The sequence below is a fragment of the Rhamphochromis longiceps genome, linkage group LG3 (assembly GCF_057381845.1).
Source record: "Rhamphochromis longiceps isolate RC_006_pf linkage group LG3, R_longiceps_female_GT1.1, whole genome shotgun sequence".
Classification (NCBI taxonomy): Eukaryota; Metazoa; Chordata; class Actinopteri; order Cichliformes; family Cichlidae; genus Rhamphochromis; species Rhamphochromis longiceps.
This window is the reverse complement of record NC_140559.1, coordinates 28,614,086-28,622,044: the sequence shown is the minus strand read 5'-3', so window position 1 is coordinate 28,622,044 and position 7,959 is coordinate 28,614,086.

The following is a 7,959-nucleotide window of genomic DNA, read 5'->3' as shown; positions in this document are numbered from 1 at the left end:
AAAGAGGTGAAGCTGCTTCCTGGTTGTTGATGTTTGTTTCTAAAGATGTTGTTGATGAGACTTTGTAGAAAGCAGCTGGTCTGAGTGATGTGATCAGAGTGCAGTAGATAATGTCTGACAGCAGTTTGAAGAGGAAATGGATTCTGTTCTGTTCTTCACTCATCACCTACCTGACAGCTGACACCTCACACCTGTTTCTCACCTGCAGGTCAGACACACACAGAGGATGGAGGGAAGGAGGATGGATCTGTTGGACTGATAGTCGGTCTGTCTATTTGCGCTGTGCTTCTTGTTGCTGCTGTTGTTGGTTTTTTGATCTACAGAAAACATAAACAACAACAGAATAAGGATTCCTACCAGCCTCCTCGAGCTGAACAGCAGCCTGTTTGAAATGTGTTAGAGCTTCTTTTTTTCCTCATCTGAGTCTCTTGCTTCTCTTCCAGCTTCTCCAAGGTGACACTGAGCATTCAGGTTATAATAATAGTTTTAATAATCAGAATCAGAATCAGAATAGTGTTTATTGGCCAAGTATGCAGACACATACAAGGAATTTGGTTCTGGTAGATGGTGGCTCTCAAGCACAGCAATGTAAATCACACACACACACACACACACACACACACGCACACACACACACACACACACACTATGTGCGTCTATATATACACTACACATGCATACACATACATACACAAAGCTGTGTAAACCAACTATAAATAACTCATCTAAACTTATATACATAAAATACAGAAATGAAATGAGGTGGAATGAATACTACAGAATGTACATAATAAACAGAAACAAGAAAAGTGCGAGAGAGCGCAGTACCAAGGCTGCCATCCACGGCGCCATCTTGAATGACCAATAATAATAAGATAAGATAGATAAGATAAGATAACTCTTTATTGTCATTGCACAGTCATACATAGTACAGTAGTACAATGAAATTGGAAAAACTGTCCTACGTCGGCACTACATATAACACAACACGACACGATATGACACATCACAACGTAACAAACAACACAACACAGTATATTAACTTAGTATAAAAAAGAAGAATAAGTGTATGTGTATTGCACACTGTTATTATTGCACATTAATTATTATTGCACCTTGTTATAAATATAAATATTATTGTTATCGTTTTAAACATTGTTACCTCCCCCTAAAAAGTCCAGGGAGGTATCCAGTCAGGTCAGCTATTTACATTGATCAGGGCTATTGCCCTGTTGTAAAAGCTGTCCTTGAGTCTATTTGTTCGGGACCTCAGCAGCCTGAACCTCCTGCCAGACGGCAGCAGCTTAAACACCCGGTGTCCTGGGTGTGTGCAGTCCCGTAGGATGCTGCGTGCCCTCTTGAGACAGCGAGTGCTGTACAGGTCCTTCAGGGAGGGAAGAGGATGTCCAATGATTTTTTGGGCCATGTTGATGACCCTCTGGAGTGCCTTTCTGTGTGCTGTGGTGCAGCTGGAGAACCACACACCGATGCAATATGTCAGCACACTTTCAATGGAGCAGCGGTAGAAGACGGTCAGCAGCTCCTTCTTCAGGTCCATTTTTCTGAGGATTCTCAGAAAGCGGAGACGCTGTTGGGCCTTCTTTAAGACCGCAGAGGTGTTAGAGCTCCATTGGAGGTCTGTGTCTATGTGCACACCCAGAAACTTGAAACTGGAGACCCTTTCCACGCACTCCCCGTTGATGCTGACAGGCTGCAGCTCGGACTTCCTCCTTCTGAAGTCAACTACCAGTTCTTTTGTTTTGGTGGTATTGAGGTCCAGGTTGTTGTCTGCACACCAATCTGACAGCCTCTGAACTTCAGCTCTGTATGCAGTCTCATCTCCCCCTGAGATGAGCCCCACCACAGTGGTATCATCTGCAAACTTGATGACTGTGTTGTCTGGGTGGGAACTAACACAGTCATGTGTGTACAGAGTGTACAGTAGGGGACTCAGTACACAGCCTTGTGGAGAGCCGGTGTTGAGGCTGAGGGCTGAGGAAAGATGAGGCCCCACTCTAACTCTCTGTACACGGTCTGAGAGGAAGTCTCTGATCCAGCGGCAGGTGGTGGAAGGAAGTCCAATTTCCAGCAGTTTATCTATTAGTCTGTCCGGGAGTATCGTATTGAAAGCAGAGCTAAAGTCAACAAAGAGCAGCCTGGCGTAACGGCCCTGCACTTCCAGGTGAGAGATGGTGGTGTGGAGCGTTGTAGCAATGGCATCTTCAGTTGATCTGTTAGCTCTGTATGCAAACTGGAGCGGGTCGAGTGTGGGTGGCAGGCAGGACATGATGTGACGTCGGACCAGTTTCTCAAAGCACTTCATTATAACAGGTGTTAGAGCAACTGGTCGGTAGTCGTTGAGGCTGCTAATGTTAGTACGCTTTGGCAGTGGGACAATTGTGGCTGACTTTAGGCACGGCGGGATGCAGGACTGGGACAGTGAAGTGTTGAAGATCTTAGTGAAGACCCCAGCCAGCTGGTCTGCACACTCTTTTAGGACCTTTGCGGTTACCCCATCTGGTCCGGTGGCCTTCCTGGGGTTCACTGCCCTCAGTGTGCGCCTCACCTCATATTCCTGCACTATGAGGCTTGGGCTGCTGCTGTCCGATGTTTTTGCTGCTGCTGCCTCTGGTCCCTTCACCTCAAAGCGTGCGAAGAAGTGGTTCAGCTCCTCTGCAAGCTCCGCGTTACCCTCAGTCAACGTGGTATTACCAGGTTTGTAGTTGGTTAAGTGCTGAACTCCCTGCCATACCTGTCGTGAGTTGTTGGTGGTGAAGTGGTCTTCGATCCTTCTCTTGTACGCTGCCTTGGCCTCTCTGATGCCTCTTTTCAACTCAGATCTGGCTGAACTGTACTGCATACCATCACCGGATCTAAAAGCGGCGTCACGTTGCTTCAGCAGGACCTGGACCTCTTTAGTCATCCAGGGTTTCTGGTTGGAATACACCCGGAGACGTTTGTCCACAGTGACACTGTTGACACAGAAGTTAATATATGAGAGCACTGATGTTGTGTGCTCTTCAAGGTCCTGATGTTCGAACACGCTCCAGTCCGTGTTTTCAAAACAGTCCTGCAGCTGATGTGATGCACCTTCTGGCCAGGTTTTCACAGTTTTTGTGACTGGGGGGGCTCTTCTCCTAATGGGAGTGTATGCAGGGATCAACAGCATGGACATGTGGTCTGACAAACCTAGATGTGGTAGAGGGGTTGCTCTGTAGCCTTTTTGGATGTTGCTGTAGGCTTTATCCAATGTGTTTTTCCCCCTCGTTGCACATTTAATATGCTGTTCAAATCTGGGGAATACTGACCTTAAATCAGCATGGTTGAAGTCCCCAGCTATAATGTGCACTGCGTTTGGATGGGAGTTCTGCTGGTTGCTTATTGTCTTGTGCAGCTCCTCCATGGCAGAGTTAGCATTAGCATCGGGTGGTACATACACGGCCGTTACCATGACAACAGTAAACTCGCGAGGTATGTAGACGGGTCTGCACTTCACAGTCAAGTATTCCAAATCCGGGGAACAGTGGCTGTCTACAGTCTTTGTGTTTTTGCACCAGCTGTCATTGGTGTAGATGCATAAACCCCCTCCTTTGATCTTACCGGAGTGGCCGTTCCTGTCGTGACGGTGAACCGTGCGGCCTGCTAGCTCAATAGCCGAGTCCGGAATTGATGGCTGCAGCCAAGTCTCTGTGAGTAATATTATGCTGCTGTCCCGTACACACTTATTGACTGCAATTTGTAATCTCAGTTCGTCGATTTTGTTGGTTATGGACCTGACGTTGGAGAGGAAAATACTCGGAAGCGGTGGCTTAAATGGCTGTTTCTTTAGCCGAGCTAGTGGACCTGCCCTGCAGCCACGCTTTTGCCTCCTTTGTTTACGTAGTTTAATAGTTTTTAAGAAGTAGAAAACTGTCCCAAAGTTAAAGTTGAGCCTTTAGCTCCTCACTCGCTCATCGACCTCCATGAACACCAGCTGAAGTCTTCATAAGTAGTTTAGTTTATCAGACTAAACTTGTCTTTATACTGTGAGCTGTAGCTGCTACTTCCTGCTCTCGACCTCCTGCTGAGCTAATATCAAACTACCTGCTGCTTCACTTTAAACACATAAAACACTCATGTTTATATCACAGAAGCTTCTAATGTTTATTATATTTAGCTTTAAGCACTGCACACTTTTTTACTTTATTATTGCACACTGTATGTAATATATTTATTTCTATGAGCAGGAATCTTGTTTCGTTTTCTTTCTGTAACAATAAATCTGTTTTCATCAGAAACTTTCTGACCTGTTGACTCATTTCATGCAGTTTTCAGGGATTTTCTGTTTATAATGTTTTTTTTTTATAAAAGAGCCTTCAGATGGTTGTTGTTTTCTGGTGCTTCATGAATAATCTTGAACTGAAGCTGAATAATTTGAGCTGGACTCAAACAAACCTCACTGAGCAGATGTGTAAACTGGATCTAACTCCACTTTCTCTGGTTGGTTAACCAGCAGCTGCTTATCACAGGATTGGCTCAGCTGCTCCAGCCTGATGACCGTGACTCTCTGAGCAGCACAACAGGACTTTACAGTGTTTCCTGTTTCCTTTGAACACTCATCAAAGTGTGGTTGTATGAGGGTAACATCATGAGGAGAACAAACAGAATATAAACCAGTGTGTTTACAGTGAATAAGATAAGATAAGATAAGATAAGATAAGATAGAACTTTATTAATCCCTCGGGTGGGTTCCTCTGGGAAATTCGAATATGTCAGGTCTGAGCTGCTGTGTGGACCAGTTAGAGAGCAGCAGCTGGAAACAGTCGTCTGAAAACAGATTTATCATCTAAAAGAAGAGCAGCGTCTTTTACTGTAAGCTTCTCTTTAGTGACGATGTCATCCATAACTAATGTCTCTGCAGGATCACTGTCTGCACGGTGAAACGCAAAATGCAGGCAAAATAAATCACATATGGATTTTTTTTACTATTCAAAGAGAACATTTACAGCATAAAAACATCAGGTTGTTGCTGCAGATAACAAAACGTCTACAAATAATTTATTATAATTGATAAAGAACAGATTTGTTGAAACTTTAGTAGCTGAACTGGGAAAGAATGTTGATCCCTTTTGTAATTCAGGGATTTAAAACAATGATTTCCTGACTCTGTCTGTCTGAAATGTAACACTAGTTACATTTCATGCAAAAACTGTTGGGTCAAAGTGGAAGGCAAGGACTGTACAAACATGGCTTGTGCTTGGCCTGACTCATAGAATTAAGCTTAGAGTTTGAATGTGAGAGGACTGTTGTGAAAAAAACAACAACAATTCACTCTAAAGGTCGCCCAGCAAAACATGATAACAACATAATGACTTGTGATCATTTGTCAAGGTTTTCAGAGTTTAAAGGACAGTCTGGATTCTGTTAATCTGACAGTTACAGCCTGCAGTGGATTTGATTTGTTTGGATTTTGGATCTGAGCAAAGATGAGAAAACTGCAGTCTGTCCTCGTGGAGTTTCTTACTTTGATTCAATGAGAAGAGCAGAGCCAGGAAGGAAGAGCCTGGCTTAGAACAAGGACTATGTTCAGGTGTGAACTACACTACAGTAGTGATGGTAAATTTGATTCTTTTTACTGAATCGAGTTTTAATGAGTCACTCACCAAAGTGAATCGGATTTTTGAGTCATTTGATTCACTGAGTCAGTTGACCAGAGAGTTAAAAAAAAAAAGTACATTTTCACTCAAACTTAATTTGTTTCTCTTTTCATGTATATCCTACTGCTAAGATGAATGATTCTAAAAAAAAAAAAAACCCAACTATTTTATAGAGCAAAAAAGAGCAAAAACATTTCTAAAATTAAGCAATTTCCTATCAAAATTGCTTAATAAACATTTATTATGTTTATTTTTTTTTATTAGTATTCTCCTTAAATGTGTTAAATATATATTTTCTCATCTAAATGTCCACTGAAATGTGCGCCAGGGGGCGGTAATGCGCCTTAACATTGGTTGCCAACCAAGAAGAATAAGAAGCTGTGAGCCAGGAGGGAGGGGGTGAGTGAGTGAGTGTCACTACCCGATCCGTACCGGAAACCCGATCGGTACCCCGCATGCGCAAATCTTACGTCACTTCCTCTCTTTGCCAACATTGCGACATTCAATATATTTGAATGATGCGGTTAGCGCCCAGTTAGCTCCTAGCATTTCTCAACAGCTCTGCCTCCTTTTCGACTGCCCGGGACATTTAAACAATGGATAATCCGTATACAAAGAAATTCATGCTTTTCTCCTCAACAGAGAGCGTCCCCCGATTGAGCAACAGCGCCGTAAAATAAGAAGAATGGCGCCTAATTACAGAGGCCGTGTCCAAATTCATGGGCTGCATCCTCCTGAGGACCCGGCCTTCGCGGTCTACGTGGGCCGGGTCCTCAGAAGGTTGGGTAGGCCTGAAGTAAACGGCCGTGAAATTGGACGGTCTAGCCTTCTGATTAGCGTTATCGCTGTCTCGGTGGAGTTTAATAAACTCAGCCGTCTGCTCCTTGCTATCTAAAATATAACAGGACACTGGCGTAAATTCTCGACTGTCTCATACTTCTGTTTAATCAGTTTTCTGTTTGACGTTTAGTCAGCTGTGTAAAAACCAAGGAGGAACCCAGTCGGGGGATTAATAACGTTTTATTTTATCTAATCTAATCAAATAACTTTAATCTCAGCCAAACCGATTTACTCACGAACAAACAAAACACTGAAAAAAAGCCCAACAATAACATTTTTAGGTTGTCTAAGTGACTTATATATTACGTTTAACCCGAGCAGCGAAAGTCCGCGGTGATCTGAAAATGATGTGCCATTCTCGGCCGCATCAGTAACCCTCGAGCTCCCGGCTAGCTATCGAGCTAGGCTTCTGGGTAGCAGAAGCCTCCGAAAACGTCAAAGCACTTTTGCAAATATGCGATATCTTGATAAACCGAGCAGATATTTGATGTTTACAAAGGTACTGAAAATATGTTAAAAGTTTATTTTGTGAACCAGAAAGATTAGTATGAGTAATTTTAAAACTTAGTAGCGGCCGCTATTGTTGGAAACTGGAGTTTGGCTGGGCCGCGCTATGAATTCTGGGATATGGTAGGCCACGAAGGACACACCCGACCCATCCTTCAAATTCGGGGAAAAGGAGGACGCATTTGTCGGCTGCATTCTGAGGAGCCTACGAATTTGGACAGCCTTCTGCGCGTCGCTGTGACGTAATCGGTCTACAAATGCGGCCTCAGGAGGATGCAGCCCATGAATTTGGACGTCTGCTGTTTGTGGAGGTAAAATACGTCCAACTACGCTCAACCATTGTTGTGAGTGCGCACACCAGCGGCTGCAAGACATTTATACAGCCGTATTTCGCACATAACTATGAAAGGCAGAAGAGGAAGTAGTTCCTTTGCATGTAGACAATCCGAATGTTATAGTTTCTTTCCACTGTGTTCCTGTTAATGATAAACTACAAATTTACCCTAAATTACTAAAATATCCATATTTTAATGCGAGAATCGATTCTAGAACATAAATGATTGGTATCGGAGGAATCCATATTTTAGGATCGATCACTACTGCAAACTTAGCTTTTTCTTACTTGGTTTTCAGACACTCCCCCCCCCCCCCCCCCCCTTTTTTTTTTTTCTTCTTTTTTTTTCAAGCGACCTTTTCTGGTATTATTGGAGACTTACTTATGACGGATAGTCCTCCCCAAGCTGCTATCAGGGCAGGAAATTTTCACCCCTACGCGTCCAAAAGGCAAATGAATCGCGCATGAGCAAAGCCGCTGCTCCCGCACTGACTAACACAGTCAGTTCATTTAGTTTTATGCTGTTTTGTGGATCACAAGGTTTAAAACTATGTTTAAACACCCACTCTCACACACAAAGTAACGCCACCAAAGTGCCGATTTCGGGTTACCTTTGCCGGTCTAGGCCCGGATAAGGTTTGG